Source organism: Protopterus annectens, chromosome 9.part0 (genome assembly GCF_019279795.1).
Source record: "Protopterus annectens isolate FY-2018-M chromosome 9.part0, PAN1.0, whole genome shotgun sequence".
Taxonomy (NCBI): domain Eukaryota; kingdom Metazoa; phylum Chordata; order Ceratodontiformes; family Protopteridae; genus Protopterus; species Protopterus annectens.
This window is the reverse complement of record NC_056743.1, coordinates 1,426,208,889-1,426,231,785: the sequence shown is the minus strand read 5'-3', so window position 1 is coordinate 1,426,231,785 and position 22,897 is coordinate 1,426,208,889. Positions and strand designations below refer to the sequence as shown.

General features: G+C 45.3%; 1 protein-coding gene across 2 annotated transcripts in view; it reads left to right on the top strand.

Moving 5' to 3' along the window:
- Window positions 1-22,897, top strand: part of LOC122812105 (beta-centractin) — a 695,723-nt gene that overhangs the window by 320,543 nt on the left and 352,283 nt on the right. The gene's annotated exons all lie outside the window — the stretch shown is intronic.

Genomic DNA, 22,897 nt, shown 5'->3' with positions numbered 1-22,897 from the left:
TGCTTGACTTAAGGAGCAATCTTTGCCAGATCATGTTAAAGCTAAATTGCTGGCTACTCGCTTAAACCAGGGCTGCCTGTTTGGCAACAAAGCAGAAGAAGTACTTAAAAAGATGGAGGAAAAAGCTAAGTCTATGCAAACTGTTAAAGATTTCCTGCAAGTACAGCTTCCCAGATTTAGTAGGCATTGGCCCTCTAAAAATTGGTCCTTTCCTGCCTCTTCCAGGCCTTCTCAGTCCAAACCCAGAACCAGCAGAATACCCAGGCTTCAGTCTCAAGGTACTCACAGGGCTAAGCAGTGGGGGGATCCCACTTCCAAAGCAGGGAGTGGTAAGACTCCTCCCTATGGTAAATCTCAATGACATAACTTTAAATCTTCCAAGCCCTGCACAACTGACTGTTCCCTTAGGGGGAAAGATTGCCCAGCAGGCTAAAAATTGGGATCTCATTACCCAGGACAAATGGGTTTTAAATATAGTTTCCCAAGGTTACAGATTCTTCTTTCAAACCCCAAACGGTTGGCCAGACCTCCCCCCAAATCATTGGGCAGAGGCTCAAAAGCAAATTCTCGCTCTCTTAAGCATCAGGGCTATTCAGCCTGCTCCAGAAGAGGAAAAGGGACAGGGTTTCTACTCGAGACTTTTTCTGGTGCCCAGAAAAGACAACTCCTGGCTTTCTATTCTGGACCTAGACATAGCTTTAAATCTTCCAAGCCCTGCACAACTGATCGTTCCCTTAGGGGGAAAGATTGCCCGGCAGGCTAAAAATTGGGATCTCATTACTCAGGACAAATGGGTTTTAAATGTAGTTTCCCAAGGTTACAGATTCTTCTTTCAAACCCCAAACGGTTGGCCAGACCTCCCCCCAAATCAGTGGGCAGAGGCTCAAAAGCAAATTTTCGCTCTCTTAAGCATCAGGGCTATTCAACCTGTTCCAGAAGAGCAAAAGGGACAGGATTTCTACTCGAGACTTTTTCTGGTGCCCAGAAAAGACAACTCCTGGCTTCCTATTCTGGACCTCTCTATCCTAAACACATTTTTGGTGATTCCAAAATTCAAGATGCTAACTCTCTACCAGCTGCTTTCTATGCTAGGCAAGGATGCCTGGTTGGCAAACCCTGGATTTAAAGGAAGCCTACCTGCACATCTCAATAAGGGAATCCTGCAGAAGATTCTTACACTTCAAAGCAGGCTACATGCACTATCAGATGTTCATAGTGTTTCACTGCTGCAGTCATTACACTTGGGTTATCCTGCCATCAGGCAGTCCCGCAGTTGGCCAGAGTTCCAAAGTCTTGGTCCGGCGTTGGTTGCTGTCGCTTCTTCCCTGACGTCAGTGCGTCAGGGGTATATAAGATGCAGCCGACGCCATTTTCTTCAGCCCTTGCTGCGTGGTGCCCGAAGCAAAAGCAGTTCGCAAGTGCCAGTCGGCCGACTTCTGAGATTTTCAGTTCGAATTTCAGAACCGAAGTCTTCAATAAAGCTAAGTACCCCATTGGGGAAACTTTTTCTTGCCTCAGACCGATGTCAGTAAAAGTTAATAATTGTATTTCTTGTGGGAAGGAAATACCCTTTAAGGATTTTCATTCTTACTGTATTCCATGCCTAGGCCCAGACTACGATGTCACTAGTTGTCGGTTTTCTGCTAGATTTAATAAGCGCACTATTAAACGTCGGTTTGATTTTGCTCGACATTACTTTGGCCGAAGGTTCAATTATACCATGCCGTCGGAACAACCGACGACCGGAATACACAAAAAATGCAAAGACAAGGATAAGGACAGGCATCCGAGGCCCAAAACTGACGATGAAGCCTCTTCTAGGCCAGTCGCCGGTTCTCAGTGAGGTGCTTTCACAGCCCCTGACACCCGCTACCTCAGAGCCACAGGCCGCCTCCGACTCGCACGTGGAGATGTCTAGGCCTCTGGAAACTCAAGGTATTGGGCCTACGGAAACTAACTCCTCAGATGGGTCCGGAGCCGCTGAGCAGACATCGGCTTCTGAGGGTGTTTTCAGACCTTCACAGCTTACCATCAAAACTACAGCCAAGTCTAAAACTCCATTAAAGACAAAGAAGCAAGTACAGCATTCACCTGGACTGGCCTCCATGCCTAAAAAACAGATGCTCAAAATGGCCGAAGACTTAATTACTCTGATCAGGGGTTCCCATCCCCCTCCTGATTAAAAGGCCTAGGCAGGATACAGACTATGATTCCTCTGACCAGGTTTCCATTTCTTCTGATTCCTCTTCAGACCAGGGATATTCTTTACCCCCCATGAGGATTCTGATGCTGAAGAATCAATTCCTTCAGCCTCTCCTCCTGAGGATTACTCTTTTTGGGAAACTTTACATACCATGAGGGAGCATTTCCATTAGGAGGGCCAGGATTACTCAGAATCCAAGAAAAGGCTCAGAGACTTTCTTTATTGCCTCAGCACAGGCCCCTTGCTATTCCGCCAGTGTTAGATATTGTGGATGATGTGATGTTCTTCATCTCACATTGCTGCAGTCCTTACACTTGGGGTAGTCCGCTGTCCTCGGTCGGCCCGAATATCAAAGTATAAGGCTGACGTCGGACAAGGCGCATTAGACTGACATCAGGACGTCAGGGTACAAATGCGCATGACCGACGTCATATCCTCAGTCTTTTTTGCCGCATGGTCCGATGCAGAAGCAGCGTTGCAAGTGCCGTTCGGCGTTCTGAAATTTTTCGAATTCGGAGTTTCAGACCGAGTCAAAGTTGGCTAAGTACCCCGTTGGGGAATATTTTAGTTTTTCTTGCCTCAGTGGTTTACCGGATGTCAGAAAAAGTGAATAACTGTATTTCTTGTGGGAAACAGATACCGCATAGAGATTATCATACTTTGTGTATTCCTTGTTTAGGGCCTGAGCACGACGTTGTTGGGTGTCGCTCTTGTGCTAGATTCAATAAGCGCACTATAAAGAGAAGGTTAGATTGTGCCAGGTTAGTCTTTGGGAAGCGGTGCAATTATAAAATGCCGTCGGATGCTCCGACGCCCGCTTCTTCGAAGAAGCGCAAGGACAAAGCAGCTAAGCCTAGGCTTGAAGAGCCGTCCGTACCGGACGCCGGTTCTTTAGAGGTGTTGGTGGAGCCGGTGGTTCCGCCGAAGGTTTCTCTGGAGTCCCAGGGAGAGACTTTGTTATTGCAGGATGTGGCCTCTCAGGAGGCAGGTCAGGCTGAAGGGGCTTCTCAGGTTACTGTGCTCCCCTCCCTTCCTAGGGTGGTTAGGCCCTCTCCTTCTGTTTCCAAGGCTTCTCCCAGAGGCAGGCCAGGTTTAGCTTCAGTTGGTGTCACCCCTAGTTCTTCAGGATCTGTGCCCAAGAAGCATATGCTTAAAATGGCAGAAGATTTGATTACTTTGATTAGACGTTCTTTGCCCCTCCTGATAAGAGACCTAGGGTGGAACCTGAGCTAGGGAGTTTTGAGCAGGCTTGGATGTTTCTGAGTCTTCGGCTGAAGACTTGCAGGAGTATTCTCCTTATTCTGATTCTGATGTGGATGATTCTGCTCCTTCTGCTTCTCCTCCTGAGGATTTTTCTTTTCAGAGACTCTTCATTCCATGAGGGAGCATTTTAAGTGGGAAGGTCAGGACTTCTCTGATTCCAGGAAAAGGCTTAGGGAATTTTTGTTTTACCCCAGCATAGGCCTTTGGCTATACCTCCTGTTCTGGATGTTGTGGAAGATGTGTTTGCAGAAGCTTCCCTTAATCCTGATTCTTTGCCTCCTGCTCCTGTTAAACCGGACAGGTATTACAGGGTGCCTGAAGTTCATAAGTATCTTTTAAGAGTCCTAGGGCAGACCCAGAAACTGTTAGTCAGGAGCCTAAGGGTGTTAAGGCTTCTGTTGTCAAAAATCCGGTTCCTCCAGATAAAGAGGCTAAGGCTTTGGATAGATGGGGAAGAAAGTTTATACTTCCTCCACCCTAGCTATGAGGGCTTTGAATTGCCAGTTTCACATGTTGAAATACCAAAACTATCTCCTTTCACAATTGAAGTCTAAGGTAGATGCTCTGGAGGGTATTGAGTGTAAAGAGTTACAAGATTTAGTACATGTTTCTGAACAGGTGGGTAAGCATTCTTTGCAATGTGGTTTTGATGCTGTACAGGCCTCGTCTAGGGTGGCTGCCACTGGGTCAGTTCTTCGAGGCACGCCTGGCTGAGGGATCAGAATTTATCTGACCATGTTAAGACAAGGATTTTAGATGCTCCTTTACAATCTGATGTGTTGTTTGGTTCTCCTGTTGAGGCAGTCTTAAAGAAAATGGAAGACAAGGCTAAGTCTATGCAGACTGTTAAAGATTTTTTGCAGGTTCAGCCTCCGAAGTTTAGTAGAAATTGGCCTACCAAGGGGTGGACGTATCCTTCTTATGATTCCCAGTCTAGGGGTAGATCTAGACGTGGTAGGGGCAGAGCTCAGGGCTCTTTCAGGCCTAGAACAGGGAGTTCACCTGCACAGTCTTCGGGTGAGGGCAGGGGTCAGTCCTTTCGTAAGCAGACCCAATGACCTACCTTTTCAGCTGCCAGAGCCTTCTTGTCTGGCAGCACCTTTGGGAGGAAGGTTGGCACTTTTCAAAGAAAATTGGAGTTTAATTACCCAAGACAGATTGGTATTGGATATCATACACCACGGTTACAGGTTTTATTTCCATACCTTGCCTCCTTTCAAAGGCATGCCAGACGTTCCTCCTCAGCAAAGAATAGAGGCTCACAAGCAAATTTCTCTGTTACTCCAAATAGGGGCCATACAGCCGGTCCCTATGCCAGAAGTGGGCCTAGGATTTTATTCTCGCCTGTTCCTAGTACCAAAGAAAGGGAACACGTGGAGACCAATTTTGGATTTATCTATCCTCAACACTTATCTGGACATTCCCAAGTTCAAAATGTTGACGTTACAACAGCTTTTACCTCTGCTGGGCAAAGATCATTGGATGGTAACTTTGGATCTCAAGGAGGCTTACCTTCATGTTCCTATCAGACTGAGTTGCAGGAAGTATCTGCGTTTCGAGCTGGGACTTCTCATTATCAGTTTTCTGCATTGCCCTTTGGCTTATCTACTGCCCAGAGTGTTCACGAAAGTTCTGGCTCCAGTGATAGCTTTCCTCAGGTTAAAAGGAATACAGATCTATCCTTATTTGGACGATTGCCTGATTCTGGCTGAAGGAAGGGACGAGCTTCTTCATCATTTGGAATATGTGGTAGCAGTGCTAAGATGCCTGGGGTATTCTGTGAACGAAATAAAGTCCAGTCTAGTACCCTCTCAGGACATGTGCTTTCTGGGTGTGAGACTGAATACAGCATCCCAGATGGCCTTTTTACCCCGGACAAACAAAAGAATCTTTCCCTTTACTTTCATCAGTTGTCTCATCAGTCCAGGCTGACTGCAAGGACAGTCCTTCAAGCCTTGGGGTTCATGGCATCTTGTATTCTGGTGCTTCCCAATGCCAAACTGCATATGAGGAAGCTACAATGGTATCTCAAAAATGTATGGACACAGCACTGCCAGGATTTGGACACTGTCATTCAAATAATACCTTGCATTCAAAAGGAATTGTTGTGGTGGGCTCAGGAATGTCACCTAAACAAGGGACTCTCTGTGACCCGGCCAGAGGCGAGTCCGATTCTAACGACAGATGCCTCAGACAAAGCTTGGGGAGCTCATCTGAATGGAAAGTGGATACAAGACAAGTGGCCTGCCAGACTACAACATCTACATATCAACTTGAAAGAGATGTTAGCAGTCCAGTTTGCATTAATAGCTTTCAAGGATTTACTTCTTCCAGGGCAGGTGTTGATTCTAACAGACAACACAACTGTCATGCGGTACATCAACAAGCAAGGCGGAACACATTCTTATCCTCTATGCAGGCAAGCAATGATTTTGTGGGAGACTGCTCTCAGTTTACAGCTAAATCTTCAGGCAAGGTTTCTGCCGAGCACAGAACTCCTTAGCAGATGTGTTGAGCAGGCAATTATGGATCCCCACAGTGGAAATTGGATCCTCATGTATTTCAAAAATTGACAGTGTCATGGGGAACTCCAGACATAGATCTGTTCGCTTCTCCACTAAACCACCAGCTGCCAAAGTTTTGCACGAAAAGGTTTCATCCCACAGCTTGGAAAGTGGATGCTCTCTCTTTCAATTGGAGCAATCTTCATGTGTATGCCTTTCCACCTCTGCCTCTCCTCCCAAAGGTACTACTAAAGGCCAGACAGGACAAGCCAAGGATGATTTTGATAGCTCCAGATTGGCCTCGACAGCATTGGTACCCATTACTGAGAAGCCTGGTACGGGAGCCTCCATGGCCTTTGCCTTGATTCCACACCTGTTGTCTCAGGAGGACAGTCATTTGCTCAATGTCAAGCTTCATTCTCTGCACCTAACAGCCTGGCATATTCTGTTTTGAACCATAGTGGGCCTCCACTTCCACAGCAAGTTTTGAATGTTATTTTGGAAGCTAGAAGGCCTAGTACAAGGAAAGTGTACGCAGATAAATGGAAGAGATTTTTATTTTGGAGTGCAGCAAAGGATTTTGATGTTTCTGAGCCTAATTTAAGTGTGGCTCTTCAATATCTTACTGAGTTACTGGACAAAGGTTTGTCCTTCTCTTCTATTAAGGTTCATGCTGCAGCAATTTCGCTCACTATGATTGTGACCCACCATTGTTTTCTCATCCTTTGTTCAAGCAATTTCTTAGAGGGCAAAGAATATAAGACCCCCATTAGAGCTCTTACTCCTGCTTGGGATCTCAATTTTGTGTTGGAGAAACTCACTCTACAACCTTTTGAGCCTGCAGCTACTACCGAGTTGAAATTTTATCATGGAAGACTGCTTTTTGTTGGCCATTACCTCTGCAAGAAGGGTTTCTGAGTTGCAGGCCCTTATGGCGGTTGAGCCTTTCTTAATTTTCCATAAGGATAGGGTATCTTTACGTACTAATCCTTCCTTTATGCCTAAAGTGGTTTCTAGTGTGGCTTTAAACCAAACTATTCATTTGCCTACTTTTTATGCAAATCCCCAAAATAAAGGGGGAAAGATTTTGCATACTTTAGATGTACACAGGCAGTTGCGATATTATTTGGACAGAACTAAAGGGTTCAGGCAGTCTCAGCAGTTATTTGTTTCATTTGCTTTGGGTTCTCAGGGCAAGCCTGTGTCAAAACAAACTATTTCTAAGTGGATTGGGTTTTGCATTGCTTTCTGTTATTCCCATCATGGCAAGGAGATTCCCGCTGGGATTAGGCCTCATTCCACTAGGGCTACTGCCACTTCTACAGCTTTTTTAAGGGGGGTGGCAACTAAAGATATTTTGGAGGCAGCTACTTGGAGTTCAGTGCATACTTTCTCTAAGCATTATCACCTTCCACTTTACTCTAAATCTAGGGCTGGTTTTGCCACTGCTATTTTACAGGGCATTTTGGCAGCTCCTGCTTCTTTATAGTTTTGCCATCCTCCCTTACCTCTGCTTTGGGATTCTACCCAAGTGTAAGGACTGCAGCAATTTGAGATGAAGAACATAGTACAGTTTTGTACCTACCATAAATGTAGATGTTCGAAGATCCACATTGCTGCAGTCCAATTTACCCTCCCTCCTTCCCCTCTGTAGTTAGAGGCGGTTGTGTGGGTTGGGTTGTAAATATTGTGTATATTGTATATATTGTACATATTATTAGTGCAAGGGTGGTTGGTTGGTTGTTTGCTTTCTTTTGGTTTTGACCTTTCTTTTTAGGGTCTTCTGACATCTGGGGCAAGAAAAGACTGAGGATATGACGTCGGTCATGCGCATTTGTACCCTGACGTCCTGATGTCAGTCTAATGCGCCTTGACCGACGTCAGCCTTATACTTTGATATTCGGGCCGACCGAGGACAGCGGACTACCCCAAGTGTAAGGACTTGCAGCAATGTGGATCTTCGAACATCTACCTTTATGGTAGGTACAAAACTGTACTTTTTCTGAATCCAGTTTAAATACTGATTCTTTGCCTCCTGCTCCAATCAAGCCAGACAGATACTACAGAGTCCCTTACTCTCACAAATTTCTTTATAAAAACCCTGTTGCTGACCCAGAAACTATTTCCCAGGGTCCCAAAGGGGTAAAGGCTTCCACGGCTAAAAATCCAGTTCCCTCTGAGAGGGATTCTAGAGCATTAAACAGATGGGAGAAGAAAGTTTGCACTTCTGCAACTTTGGCAGTGAGGGCTTCAAATTGCCAGTTTCACATGCTTAAATACCAACAATATTTAATGTCTCTGTTAAAACAGAAAATGCTTACAAGTTCAGAACATCCTGACTATAAGGAAATGCAGGATTTATTGCATGCACCTGAACAAGTGGGAAAACATACTCTGCAATGTGGTTTTGATTCATTAGAGGCTTCTTGCAGAGCAGCAGTTACAGAATCTGTGATTTGAAGGCATGCTTGGTTAAAAGAACAAGGTTTACCTGATCATGTTAAGACAAAATTATTGGATGCACATTTACAGCAGGATATTTTATTTGGTGTTAAGGCAGAGGAGGTATTAAAGAAAATGGAGGATAAGGCAAAATCTATGCAAACAATGAAGGATTTCTTACAGGTACAGCCACCTCGATTTAGCAGAAATTGGCCTTCAAAAAATTGGTCCTTTCCAGTGTCAAACAGACCACAGAGGCAGATACAGACGCCCAATAGGCAGATCTCAGCCCCAAGGCTCTTGCAGACCACGACAGTGGGGTGCTTCAACCCCAAAAGTAGGGGAAGACAAGTCACAACCTTATAGGAAACAGTCCCAGTGACTTCCCCCTTCAAATGCCAAGCACTTACCTTTTGGCAGCTCCCTTAGGGGGGAAACTAGCACTTTTTTTCACAAAATTGGCATATAATCACCCAAGACAAATGGGTTCTGAATATTGTGTCTCAAGGTTACAGGTTCCACTTTCACACTTTACCAAGGCTAAAAGGAATGCCAGACCTGCCACAAAATCAATGGGCAGGGGCACAAAAACTAATTACAGCCCTCATGGACATGAGAGCTATTCAAAAAGTGCCACAACAGGAACAAGGACAAGGATTTTACTCAAAACTCCTCCTGGTCCCCAGAAAGGACAAAGCCTGAAGACCCATACTGGATCTTTCTACTCTAAATACTTACCTAGATGTTCCAAAATTCAAAATGTTGACACTACAGCAGCTTCTTCCCATGCTGGGCAAGAAGGCTTGGCTTGTTACTTTGGACCTCAAAGAGGCATACCTGCATGTCCCTATCAGACAAAATTGCAGAAGATACCTCAGATTCATAGCTGGTTCAATGCATTACCAATTCTCTGCACTGCCCTTTGGCTTATCTACTGCGCCCAGGGTCTTCACAAAATGCCTGGCACCAGTAATTGCATTTTGCAGAGAAAAAGGAATTCCAATATATCCATACTTGGACGACTGCCTTATTCAAGCAAGAGAGCAAGGACATTCTTCTAAAGCATCTGGCGTTTGTAAACAAATTGCTAATTTGCCTAGGGTACACAGTAAACGAAAAGAAGTCAAAACTAGTGCCCTCACAAGAGATAATATTCCTGGGTGCCAGCTTAAATACAACGGCCCAGATGGGCTTATCTCATGACAGACAAGCAAGGACAACTGACTCAGTACTTTCAGTTGATGGCAACAAAAACCCAACTCCCTGCAAGAAAAATTCTGCAGGCCTTGGGGTTCATGGCATCTTGCATATTACTAATACCATATGCCAGACTGCATATGAGGAAATTACAATGGTACCTAAAAAGTGTTTGGACTCAACACTGCCACAGTTTGGAAGCAGTAATACCACTTATTCCCTGCCCTACAACAGGAGTTTCGATGGTGGGCACAGGCATGTCACCTCAACAAGGGACAGCCTTTCACTCTACCCACAGCCAGGCAGACACTAACAGATGCTTCGGATTACGCCTGGGGAGCACACATGGCAGGAAAATGTATTCAGGGCAAATGGACCACAGAAGAAATGCATCTTCACATCAATCAAAGAGATGTTGGCAGTACAAAATGCCCTAACAGCTTTCAAGGACCTTCTGCATCCAGGACAGTTACTATTAAAGACAGACAACACCACAGTAATGTGGTACATAAACAAGCAAGGGGGCACTCATTCTTACCCCCTATGCAGACAAGCCATGACCTTGTGGAACACAGCTCTAACTTATCAAGTTCATCTGCAAGCACATTTCCTGCCAGGAAAGAAAAGTACTCTGGCAGACGACTTAAGCAGAAACATCATGGATCCTCACGAGTGGAAATTAAATCCACAAGTCTTCAGCATGATAATGCAAAAATGGGGGTGCCCAGACATAGATCTTTTTGCCTCCCCTCTGAATTGCCAACTACAAAAATTCTGCACAAGGACTTATCACACACAAGCATGGAAAGTGGATGCTTTTTCGTTCAGCTGGAAAAGCTTACAGATTTTTGCCTTCCCACCTCTGCCTCTCCTTTCAAAGGTACTCCTAAAAGCCAGACAAGAAAAACCACAGATGATCCTGATTGCTCCAGACTGGCCACGCCAGCATTGGTACCCAATCTTAAAGAACTCAGCTCAAGGCCCACCTTGGATGTTGCCTCAAATTCCACACCTACTGACTCAACAAAACAATCAGATCCTGCACAGTCAGCTCAAAACCTTAAGCCTGGCTGCATGGCAGATTCATTAGCCAAACAGACAACACCTCTCTCTAAAGCTGTTACGGATGTCATTTTGGAGGCCTAGCACCAGGAAATCTTATTCAGAAAAATGGAAGAGATTCTGTGCCTGGAACCAGGCTCAAAGCCTTGACCCTCTTGTCCCTAACATTCCTCAGATACTACAGTACTTAACTGAGATGCTGGACAAAGGACTATCCTCCTCATCCATTAAGATCCACGCGTCTGCCATCTCGGCTCATTACAACACAGATCCTCCTATTTTCTCTCATCCATTGCTAAAGCAGTACCTCAGAGGGGCTAAAACATAAGACCGCCCCGGAGAGCACCAACACCTACTTAGGACCTCAATTTTGTCTTGGAAAAGCTCACTTTACCTCCTTTTGAGCCATTCAATTCAGCAGAATTAAAATATATATCATGGAAAACTGCTCTGCTTCTGGCAATAACCTCAGCACGAAGAGTCTCAGAACTATAGGCACTAATGGCAGTGGAGCCTTTCATCATTTTCCACCAAGACAGAGTTTCTTTAAGAACAAACCCTTCTGATGTTCTTCATCTCACATTGCTGCAGTCCTTACACTTGGGTAGTCCGCTGTCCTCGGTCGGCCCGAATATCAAAGTATTAGGCTGACGTCGGTCAAGGCGCTTAAGACTGACATCAGAACGTCAGTGTACAAATGCGCATGACCGACGTCATATCCTCAGTCTTTTTTGCCGCATGGTCCGATGCAGAAGCAGCGTTGCAAGTGCCGTTCGGTGTTCTGAAATTTTTCGGAGTTTCAGACCGAGTCAAAGTTGGCTAAGTACCCCGTTGGGGAATATTTTAGTTTTTTCTTGCCTCAGTGGTTTACCGGATGTCAGAAAAAGTGAATAACTGTATTTCTTGTGGGAAGCAGATACCGCATAGAGATTATCATACTTTGTGTATTCCTTGTTTGGGGCTTGAGCACGACGTTGTTGGGTGTCGCTTTTGTGCTAGGTTCAATAAGCGCACTATTAAGCGAAGGTTAGATTGTGCCAGGTTGGTCTTCGGAAGCGGTGCAATTATAATATGCCGCCGGATGCTCGACGCCCGCTTCTTCAAGAAGCGCAAAGACAAAGCAGCTAAACCCAGGCAAGAAGAGTCGTCTGCATCGGACGCCCGGTTCTTTAGAGGCGCCAGTGGAACCGGTGGTTCGCGAGGCTTCTCTGGAGTCCCAGGGGGAGACTTTGATATTGCAGGATGTGGCCTCTCAGGAGGCAGGTCAGGCTGAAGGGGCTTCTCAGGTTACTGTACTCCCCTCCCTTCCTAGGGTGGTTAGGCCCTCTCCTTCTGTTTCCAAGGCTTCTCCCAGAGGCAGGCCAGGTTTAGCTTCTGTGGGTGTCACTCCTAGTTCTACAGGATCTGTGCCCAAGAAGCACATGCTTAAAATGGCAGAAGATTTAATTACTTTGATTAGAGGTTCTTTGCCCCCTCCTGATAAGAGGCCTAGGGTGGAACCAGAGTTGGGGAGTTTTGAGCAGGCTTCGGATGTTTCAGAGTCTTGCTGAAGACTTGCAGGAGTACTCTCCTTATTCTGATTCTGATGCAGATGATTCGACTCCTTCTGCTTCTCCTCCAGAGGATTTTTCTTTTTCAGAGACTCTTCATTCCATGAGGGAACATTTTAAGTGGGAAGGTCAGGACTTCTCTGATTCCAGGAAAAGGCTTAGGGAATTTTGCTTTTACCCCAGCATAGGCCTTTGGCTATACCACCTGTTCTGGATGTTGTGGAGGATGTGTTTGCAGAGGCTTCACTTAATCCTGATTCTTTGCCTCCTGCTCCTGTTAAACCGGATAGGTATTACAGGGTGCCTGAGGCTCATAAATATCTTTATAAGAGTCCTAGGGCGGACCCAGAAACTGTTAGTCAGGGACCTAAGGGTGTCAAGGCCTCTGTTGTAAAAATCCGGTTCCTCCAGATAAAGAGGCCAGAGCTTTGGATAGATGGGGAAAGAAAGTCTATACTTCTTCCACCTTAGCTATGAGGGCTTTGAATTGCCAGTTTCACATGTTGAAATATCAAAACTATCTTCTTTCTCAATTGAAGTCTAAGGTAGATGCTCTGGCGGAAGGCATTGAGTGTAAAGAATTACAAGATTTGGTGCATGTCTCGGAACAGGTGGGTAAGCATTCTTTACAATGTGGTTTTGATGCTGTACAGGCCTCGTCTAGGGTGGCTGCCACTGGTTCAGTTCTTCGCAGGCACGCCTGGCTGAGGGATCAGAATTTATCTGACCATGTTAAGACAAGGATTTTGGATGCTCCTTTACAGTCTGATGTGTTGTTTGGTTCACCTGTGGAGTCAGTCTTGAAGAAAATGGAGGACAAGGCTAAGTCTATGCAGGCTGTTAAAGATTTTTTGCAAGTTCAGCCTGCCAAGTTTAGTAGGAATTGGCCTGCTAAGGGGTGGACGTATCCTTCTTATGATTCTCAGTCTAGGGGTAGATCTAGACGTGGTAGGGGCAGGGCTCAGAGTTCCTTCAGACCTAGAACGGGGAGTTCACCTGCACAGTCTTCGGGTGAGGGCAGGGGCCAGTCCTTTCGTAAACAGGCCCAATGACCTACCTTTTCAGCTGCCAGATCCTTCTCGCCTGGCAGCACCTTTGGGAGGAAGGTTGGCACTCTTCAAGGAAAATTGGAGTTTGATTACTCAAGACAGATGGGTATTGGATATCATACACCAAGGTTACAAGTTTTATTTCCATACCTTGCCTCCTTTCAAAGGCATGCCAGACGTTCCTCCTCAGCAAAGACTAGAGGCTCACAAACAAATTTCTCTGCTACTTCAAATAGGGGCCATACAACCGGTCCCTCTACCAGAAGTGGGCCTAGGATTTTATTCTCGCCTGATGTCCTTCATGGATGCATCTGCAGTCATAACAAGTGGGTTGTCCTGTCGTCAGGCAGCCCTGCAGTCGGCCGGATTCCAAAGTCCGGGTCCGGCTTCGGCTGATGTCGCACTCCACCCGACGTCATCTCTGTTGGTCTCGGTATAAAAGCATCAGCCGACGCCATTTTCCTCAGTCTTTCTTGCCGTGGCGCAAGCAGAAGCTGTTCGCAAGTGCCGGTCGGTCGGATCCAGAGATTACTTCTACGAATACTACCAAGACTTCTAAAGCTAAGTACCCGTTGGGGACTCTTTCTTGCCTCAGCCGATGTCAGAAAAAGTTAACAATTGTTTAACCTGTGGGAAACAAATACCTCATAAAGATTTCCACTCTTACTGTCTGCCTTGTTTAGGCCCAGCCCACGACGTAGCAGCCTGTTCGCCTGTGCCTCTTTCAACCGACAACGCTTAGGCGCCGGTCGGAGTTTGCAGAACAGTTTTTCGGTTCTGATTTTGCGTACATTATGCCGCCGGATCCTCCGACTACCCCCAAAAACGCAAAGATAAAGACCGACACTCGGTCCACGGTTTCGCCGAAACCACGGTAAAGCAAACATGAGTGTCTCGGTTTCGCGAAACCGAAAACTGCTCAAAGTACAGCTGAACCTATTCTTACAACTGAGGCCCCTGCTACAACTCTTGAATCGACCTCAGAAATTTTACCCACTACGGTGGTTGACTTATCAGACACCATCCCTTGGATGTCTCTACCCCAGCACGTGGTGCTGCTAGGCCTCCAGCTGCCATGTCCATTAAGGCCTTCGCCAGGGCTAAAGCAGCTAAGACTACTAAAACAGTGCCTGTTAAACCCCCACATCCAGGCCCTCTTCTAGTTCTCAAATGCTTTCTTTGGCAGAAGATTTAATTTCTTTAATTAGAGGATCTCAATCTCACCCAGACAGGGCCTCTCAGCCCCAGAGAAGAGACCTAGGGCAGAGCCCCTGAGCCAGTGTCTTCTGATGATTCTGCTGATGAATCAGACATAACTGACCAGCCTGAGGCTCCCTTCTCCAATTTTGAAGATTCTGATGCTGAAGAATCCATTCCAGCTGCTTCCCCACCAGAAGAATTCTCCTTTGGGAAACCTTGCATGCCATGAGAACAGTTCCAATGGCAGCAACAGGATTTTTCAGACTCCAGAAAAGACTTAGGACCTTTCTGCACCTCCCACAGCACAGGCCCTTAGCTATACCTCCTGTTCTCTCTGTGGTGGATGATGCTTTCAATGATGTTTGCTCCTCCAGATTCTTTACCCCAGCCCCTGCCAAACCAGACAGATTTTACAGGGTGCCAGATACTCATCACCACCTTTACAAGGCCCCACTTGCAGACCCAGAAACTATATCCCAGGGTCCCAAGGCAGTAGCCGACCACAGCTAAAACCCTATTCCTTCTGAAAGGGAAGCAAGGTCATTAGACAGATGGGGTAAAAGGTCTACACTTCAGCTACTCTCTCAGCTAGAGCTTTAAACTGTCAGTTTCACATGATACAATACCAAGAGTTTATGCTTGATCAGTTAACTAAAAACTAACCACTGATGAATCTCTTGATAAGAAATATGTATTAGAGATGGTAAATAACATACAACAGGTTAGCAACCATTCCTTAAAATGTGGCTATGATGCACTGGAGGCTTCATTTAGATCAGCCATGACAGGCACAGTGATAAGAAGGCATGCATGGCTAAAGGAACAAGCTTTACCGGATCATGTTAAAGCTAAGTTGCTAGATGCTCCTATGGACAAGACAAGTTTGTTTGGTACACCTGCCCAGCAGGTTATGAAGAAAATGGAAGAAAAGGCAAAATCTGTTCAAACTGTTAAAGATTTCTTGCAGGTTCAACCCCAAGGTTTAGCAGGAACTGGCCTGCCAAAAATTGGTCCTTTCCTGACTCCACAAAATTTCAAAGGGGCAGGAATAGACGTTCCAGAGGCAGAAACCAATCCAGAGGAGGTGCCTACAGAGGCGACAGTGGCAAGGTAACAACAGAGGCACAGACACAGCCACTGCCACTACATCAGCACAACCACAGTGACTTAATCCTAAATCCGCCTACCAGGGAACAAATAGCAGCTCCTCTAGGTGGAAAGTTAACCTTATTTTCAAAGAACTGGCACTACATAACAAAAGACAAGTGGATTTTACAAACCATAGATCAAGGTTACGGTTTCACTTCCACACTTTACCAGTCAAAAGAGGAATGCCAAATCTACCTCCAAATCAAAAAACAGAGGCTCTACGCCAGATAATGGAGTTAGCAAACATGAGAGCTGTGGAAAGAGTGCCAACAGCAGAACAAGGAAAGGGTTCTACTCCAGACTATTCCTAGTTCCAAGAAAGGAAAAAGTTGGAGACCAATTCTCGACCTGTCCACCTTAAATACATACATCATTGTCCCAAAATTCAAAATGCTGACCCTACAGCAACTTCTTCCCATGCTGGGCAAGGAGTCTTGGCTGGTAACTCTAGATCTCAAGGAGGCATACCTGCACGTCCCCATTCGACCAATCTGCAGAAGATACCTCAGATTTCTTGCAGGATCAGAGCACTATCAATTCTCAGCATTGCCCTTTGGCTTATCTACTGCCCAGAGTATTCACAAAATGCCTGTCATCAGTAATCGCTCATTGTATACTACAGGTAATTCAAATTTACCCATACCTTGACGACTGCCTGCTACAAGGGGACAACAAAAGCAAGCTGACAACAGATTTACAAAGGGTCATTTACTTGCTACAAGGACTGGGATACACAGTCAATTTACAAAAGTCAAGGCTGATACCATCCCAAACAAGGACATTCTTGGGAGCGAATTGGACACAGTACAACAAATGGCATTCCTGACTACAGAAAAACAAAAGAACTTCCTCTTTACTTCTTGGCACTAACAAAACTGAACAAGTTAACAGCAAGAAAAGTTCTGCAGGCCTTGGGCTTCATGGCATCATGCATAATCTTGGTCCCATTTGCCAGACTACATATGAGGAAACTACAGTGGTACCTAAAGAATTTATGGTCCCAACACAGACACAATCTAGAAACAGAAATCCCACTAATTCCATGCTTAAAACAGGAGTTCCTATGGTGGGCTCAGGCATGCCAGTCAAACCCAGGCCTACCCTTTCGCAGATGTCAACCAAGCCAGACCATCACAACAGACGCTTCAGACCTAGGATGGGGGCCCACATGCTGGACAAATGCGTGCAAGGATTGTGGACACAGGATCAACTTCACCTGCACATCAATCTAAAAGAAATGCTGGCAGTAAAACTGGCAATCCAAAAGTTCAAACCATTTCTCAAAGAGGGCCAGTTGATGATAAGGACAGACAACACCACAGTCATGTGGTACATCAACAAACAGGGAGGCACTCATTCATACCCCTATGCAGACTGACCTTGGAGCTGTGGACCCTGGCACTCAGCTACAACATTCAGTTACAGGCAATATTTGTACCGGGGAAAGACAATACTCTAGCAGACATATTAAGCAGAACCACTCGGATGCCCACGAATGGAAGTTGCACCCGGACATCTTCAAGACCATCTCAAAGAAATGGGGAATGCCACAGATAGACCTATTCGCATCACCTCTCAATCACCAGCTCAAAAATTCTGCACAAGGACATTCCACCCACTAGCATGGAAAGTGGACTCACTCTCCTTCAACTGGAAAGGCCTAACAGCATATGCATTCCCACCTCTTCCTTTGATACACAAGGTACTACTAAAAATCAAGGAAGAACGTCCAAGGATAATCCTGATAGCTCCAAACTGGCCAAGACAACACTGGTACCCACTACTGAAGAGCATGTCTCGAACAAAATGTGGCCAATACCTCTGATGCCTTTGATGTTAACTCAGAACAACTACAGCATCATACATCCAAACCTAAAACGCTGCAACTGACTGCATGGAACATCACATAGCAGCAGCTAATCCAGAACTTTCCCAAAGAGTTAAAGACATTATTCTTGAAGCACGCAGACCTTCAACAAGAAGGAACTATGCTGGAAAATGGAAAAGGTTTGTCATTTGGAGTACGGAAAGAGGAAAAGATGTGTCAAACATAGATATGCCTAACATTCTGGAGTATCTGGCCGAACTTCTTCATTCAGGCCTGTCCTACTCCTCCATCAAGATACATGCATCAGCTATTTCAGCAGAATACACCTTTGATCCACCTGTTTTTTCGCACCCTTTGCTCAGGCAGTTCCTCAGAGGAATCAAGAATGTAAAACCTCCAAGGAAACCACCATTACCAGCTTGGAATTTAAACTTTGTGCTAGAAAAGTTGACACTATCACCCTTTGAACCAGCAGCAACAGCAGACCTACAACACCTGTCATGGAAAACTGCTTTCCTACTGGCAATTACTTCAGCAAGGAGGGTTTCAGAACTACAGGCCTTAATGGCAGTGCAACCCTCCCTAATCTTCCACCAAGATAGAGTGTCCATGAGGACTAATCCTACATTTATGCCCAAGGTGGTATCCAGAGTGTCTTTAAACCAGGCAATCCACCTACCTACCTTCTTTCCCAACCCACAAAACAGAGGGGAAAGAATACTGCATACCTTGGATGTACATAGACAGCTACGCTACTACTTGGACAGAACAAAAATAGCAGAAAGACTGACCAACTTTTGTAGCCTATGCAACAGGAAGGGAAGGAAAAGCTATTTCCAAACAGACAATCTCCAAATGGATAGGAAATTGCATACGATACTGTTACTCCTTCCATGGAAAACCAATTCCACAGAACATAAGACCTCATTCTACAAGGGCAACAGCCACTACCACAGCCTTCTTACGAGGAGTGGCAACCAAAGACATTATTGAGGCGGCTACTTGGACCTCCGTGCATACATTTGCCAAGCATTATAATTTGCCTCTATATTCCAGATCCCGAGCAGGGTTTGCCACTGCTGTACTGCAAGGGATCCTAAACACACCATAATCTACTTTTATCCTCCTCCCTAGTTGGCTATGGTATTCTACCCACTTGTTATGACTGCAGATGCATCCATGAAGGACATAGTACAGTTTTGTACCTACCATAAATGTAGATGTCCGAACTGGATAGCATCTGCAGTCAGGATTACCTCCCTCCTTCCCTCTGTGGTACTCCTAGGGTGTTTACCCTCCTAATAGCTAGCTGTTGGGGAGTCTTTATGGTGTATTTGTTTGTATATATGTACATATATGCTTATTGTTGTGTTTACCTCTATCTATTTGGAAACATTGGCATCTATCCAAATTTTAGCCTGCAAGAGGGCTACTGGCATCTGGGGCAAGAAACACTGAGGAAAATGGCGTCGGCTGATGCTTTTATACCCGAAGACCAACAGAGATGACGTCGGGTGGAGTGCGACATCAGCGGCCGGACCCGGACTTTGGAATCCGGCCGACTGCAGGGCTGCCTGACGACAGGACAACCCACTTGTTATGACTGCAGATGCTATCCAGTTCGGACATCTACATTTATGGTAGGTACAAAACTGTACTTTCCTAGTACCAAAGAAGGGGAACACGTGGAGACCAATTTTGGATTTATCTATCCTCAACACATATCTGGACATTCCCAAGTTCAAAATGTTGACGTTACAACAGCTTTTGCCTCTGCTGGGCAAAGATCACTGGATGGTGACTCTGGATCTCAAGGAGGCTTACCTTCATGTTCCTATCAGGCTCAGTTGCAGGAAGTATCTGCGTTTTCGGGCTGGGACTTTTCATTATCAGTTCTCTGCATTGCCCTTTGGCTTATCTACTGCGCCCAGAGTGTTCACGAAAGTTCTGGCTCCAGTGATAGCTTTCTTCAGGCTAAGAGGAATACAGATCTATCCTTATTTGGACGATTGCCTGATTCTGGCCCAAGAAAAGGACGAACTTCTTCATCATTTACAGTATGTGATAGCAGTGCTAAGATGCCTGGGGTATTCTGTGAACGAAATAAAGTCCAGTCTAGTACCCTCTCAGGACATGTGCTTTCTGGGTGTGAGACTGAATACAGCGTCCCAGATGGCCTTTTGACCCCGGACAAACAAAAGAATCTTTCTCTTTACTTCCATCAGTTGTCTCATCAGTCCAGGCTGACTGCAAGGACAGTCCTTCAAGCCTTGGGGTTCATGGCATCTTGTATTCTGGTGCTTCCCAATGCCAAACTGCATATGAGGAAGCTACAATGGTATCTCAAAATGTATGGACACAGCACTGCCAAGATATGGACACTGTCATTCAAATAATACCTTGCATTCAAAAGGAGTTTTTGTGGTGGGCTCAGGAATGTCACCTAAACAAGGGACTCTCTGTGACCCGACCAGAGGCGAGTCAGATTCTAACGACAGATGCCTCAGACAAAGCTTGGGGAGCTCATCTAAATGGAAAGTGGATACAAGACACGTGGCCTGCCAGACTTCAACATCTACATATCAACTTGAAGGAGATGTTAGCAGTCCAATTTGCATTAATAGCTTTCAAGGATTTACTTCTTCCAGGGCAGGTGTTGGTTCTAACAGACAACACAACTGTCATGTGGTACATCAACAAGCAAGGGGGAACGCATTCTTATCCTCTATGCAGACGAGCAATGATTTTGTGGGAGACTGCTCTGTTTACAGCTGAATCTTCAGGCAAGGTTTCTGCCGGGAGCACAGAACTCCTTAGCAGATGTGTTGAGCAGACAAATTATGGATCCCCACGAGTGGAAATTGGATCCTCATGTATTTCAGAAATTGACAGTGTTATGGGGAACTCCAGACATAGATCTGTTCGCTTCTCCACTAAACTACCAGCTGCCAAAGTTTTGCACAAAAAGGTTTCATCCCACAGCTTGGAAAGTGGATGCTCTTTCATTCAAGTGGAGCAATCTTCATGTTTATGCCTTTCCACCTCTGCCTCTCCTCCCAAAGGTACTCCTGAAGGTCAGACAGGACAAGCCAAAGATGATTTTAATAGCTCCAGCTTGGCCTCGACAGCACTGGTACCCATTACTGAGAAGTCTCCTAGGGGAGCCTCCATGGCCTTTGCCTTCGATTCCACACCTGCTGTCTCAGGAGAACAGTCATTTACTCAATGTCAAACTTCACTCTCTACATCTAACAGCCTGGCATATTCTGTTTTAAACCCTGGAGGGTCTCAGCTTCCACAGCAAGTTTTGAATGTTATTTTGGAGGCCAGAAGGCCTAGTACAAGGAAAGTGTACGCAGATAAATGGAAGAGATTTTTATTTTGGAGTACAGCAAAGGAATTTGATGTTTCTAAGCCTAATTTATGTGTGGCTCTTCAATATCTTACTGAGTTACTGGGCAAGGGATTGTCCTTCTCTTCTATTAAGGTTCATGCTGCAGCAATTTCTGCTCACTATGACTGTGACCCACCATTGTTTTCTCATCCTTTATTTAAGCAATTCCTTAGAGGGGCAAAGAATATAAGACCCCCACGTAGAGCTCCTACTCCTGCTTGGGATCTCAATTTTGTGTTGGAGAAACTCACTCTACAACCTTTTGAGCCTGCAGCTACTGCCGAGTTGAAATATTTGTCATGGAAGACTGCTTTTTTGTTGGCCATTACCTCTGCGAGAAGGGTTTCTGAATTACAGGCCCTTATGGCGGTTGAGCCTTTCTTAATTTTCCATAAGGACAGGGTATCTTTGCGTACTAATCCTTCCTTTATGCCTAAAGTGGTTTCTAGTGTGGCTTTAAACCAAACTATTCATTTGCCTACTTTTTATGCAAACCCCAAAATAAAGGGAAAAGATTTTGCACACTTTGGATTTACACAGGCAGTTGCGATATTATTTGAGCAGAACTAAAGGGTTCAGGCAGTCTCAGCAGTTATTTGTTTCATTTGCTTTGGGTTCTCAGGGCAAGCCTGTGTCAAAACAAACTATTTCTAAGTGGATTGGGTTTTGTATTGCTTTCTGTTATTCCCATCATGGTAAGGTGATTCCAGCTGGGATTAGGCCTTATTCCACTAGGGCTACTGCCACTTCTACAGCTTTTTTAAGGGGGGTGGCAACTAAAGATATTTTGGAGGCAGCTACTTGGAGTTCAGTGCATACTTTCTCTAAGCATTACCACCTTCCACTTTACTCTAAATCTAGGGCTGGTTTTGCCACTGCAATTTTACAGGGCATTTTGGCAGCTCCTAATGCTTTATAGTTTTGCCATCCTCCCTTACCTCTGCTTTGGGATTCTACCCAAGTGTAAGGACTGCAGCAATGTGAGATGAAGAACATAGTACAGTTTTGTACCTACCATAAATGTAGATGTTCGAAGATCCACATTGCTGCAGTCCAATTTACCCTCCCTCCTTCCCCTCTGTAGTTAGAGGCGGTTGTGTGGCTTGGGTTGTGAATATTGTGGATATTGTATATATTGTACATATGATTAGTGCAAGGGTGGTTGGTTGTTTTTTGCTGTCTTTTGGTTTTGACCTTTCTTTTTAGGGTCTTCTGACATCTGGGGCAAGAAAAGACTGAGGATATGACGTCGGTCATGCGCATTTGTACACTGACGTTCTGATGTCAGTCTTAAGCGCCTTGACCCACGTCAGCCTAATACTTTGATATTCGGGCCGACCGAGGACAGCGGACTACCCAAGTGTAAGGACTGCAGCAATGTGGATCTTCGAACATCTACATTTATGGTAGGTACAAAACTGTACTTTATGCCTAAGGTGGTATCCAGTGTGGCTCTTAACCAAACTATTCACTTGCCAACTTTTTATCCAAATCCCGAAATAAAGGGAAGAGACTTCTACATTCTTTGGACATACACAGGCAATTACGCTTCTACTTGGACAAAACAAAAGCATTCAGAAAAACTGAACAATTATTTGTATCATATGCTGCAGGATCACAGGGAAAGGCTATTTCAAAGCAGACCATTTCAAAGTGGATAGGACACTGTATCCGGTTCTGCTACACACAGCATGGGAAACCTGTACCATCTAACATTAGACCCACACTCCACCAGGCCAACTGCTACTTCTACTGCCTACCTTAGAGGAGTACCTACCAAAGACATTTTGGAAGCTGCAACTTGGAGTTCACTGCACACCTTTACCAAGCATTACCATTTGCCTCTTTACTCTAGATCCAGAGCTGGCTTTGCCACAGCAGTGCTGCAGGGCCTCATAGCCACACCAAATCCTCTATAGAACCTGCCACCCTGACTCAACCCAAGTGTAATGACTGCAGCAGTGAAACACGATGAACATAGTACAGTTTTGTACCTACCATAAATGTAGATGTTCGAGTGTATTCACTGCTGCAGTCCTGGTCACCCCCCTGCCAT